Below are 1,482 nucleotides of genomic sequence, written 5' to 3' on the forward strand. Positions count from 1 at the left end.
CTCAACTTTGGGGCTTGTATTAAGAACCCACAGATAGCTGGAATCCCAGTTTCAGGATTTTCCGCTTGTTCATTCGATCAACTACCTCCGTGCTTGGTAGCTGTGTTTATACAGCTCCAGGCAGGAGGACAGAGCCAGTAGCTTGCTTTAGCGCCCAAGTAAGTCGGCTCGAAGACAGGCAGCTTTCATGAACCACACAACAGCCAGGTCTGCAGGACAGGTAAAGTCCCTGGTGGGAGGCGTGAACCCCAGGATTTGCCCCTAGGAGTGGGGAGGGGGGTTCCCCCATGCAGGCTGGTGGCGGGCGCGGCGCCAGGGCGGGCGAGCAGCCTGGAGCGCCTCTGCAGCAGCCGCGATTTCAGCGGGGCGGCTCCTCCCCAGTTTCCGCGGAAACCGCAGGAAAAACCCGTTCGGAACGCAGCTGCTCACGGCTCAGGCATTGTGCAGTGACTGGGAAACCCCCCGAAAGCTGTGCGAGGCTGCAGGGTTCCCCCAGGCTCGGCAGGTGTGTTTGTGTGGGGTGTGCGTGGAAGTGAGAGGCGTTGTGCAGCTCTCTTTGGAACAACAATGGGCGCTGAGTTAACTGCATATCAAAAGAGTGTTTTCTCAAATTCAAGGAATTTTGCATGCTGAAGAAATTACAGTTTCTAAAAAGCGGTTAAAGTATTTTGTTTTCTGGCTGTTTTCTAAAATTCCAGACTGCAAATTACAAAATATAAATTCAGTTTCATTTTGGGATAATGTGGGAAAATTATTAACATCTAAAGTAGAAAAATTTGACTCTAAAGCTGCTGTATTTCTTCCAGTATTTTTACAAGTACGCAAATGCTTATTGGAAACCGAAAATAAAAGACAACGACAAACAAATTCTTTAAACCATCCCCCCTCCTCTCCTCCAAAATCCCCTGTCCCTGGAAATAGTGAAAAACCAGAAATACCTCAGGAAAATACTAAGCCCCTCCCCTCCAGCTACCCAAGTTCTGAAAATTTTGAACAGCCTGCTACAGGATTCTCTGTGTTCCCGTCTCTTTCCCTCAGTTTACCTCAGAATAGTTCGGCAAGAAACTTTCCTTTGTCTCATGGGGGGGACCACATTTCTAATGGTGGCAACCACGCTTCAATTTCTTCATCTCTTAACCCTTTCTCCTCCTCAATCCCTTCCCCTGCCCCCTTCCCCCCATACCCTCCTGACCCGTTCCTGCTACCGTGTAACTCTACACCAACAGGTTTGGCTAGTTGCTTCTTCCCGGCTCAAGTTACAGCTTCTAATCCTTCTGATTACAGTGAGTGCCAGACTGAGTGCCCGGAGGCTACAGATAGTCAAGGAAAAAAAAAAAAAAAAAAAAAATCGGTTAACAGCAGGGACTCTGTCCCTCCGGAGGGAGTAACTGCATTGCCTCCCAGGCTGATAGATAAAGATACACCTAGCCCTAAAGCTCAAAACTTGGAGTATTATGTGCCCTCTGTTACTCCTGTATTTAT

This window comes from Erithacus rubecula (assembly GCF_903797595.1).
Source record: "Erithacus rubecula genome assembly, contig: scaffold_181_arrow_ctg1, whole genome shotgun sequence".
Lineage (NCBI taxonomy): Eukaryota > Metazoa > Chordata > Aves > Passeriformes > Muscicapidae > Erithacus > Erithacus rubecula.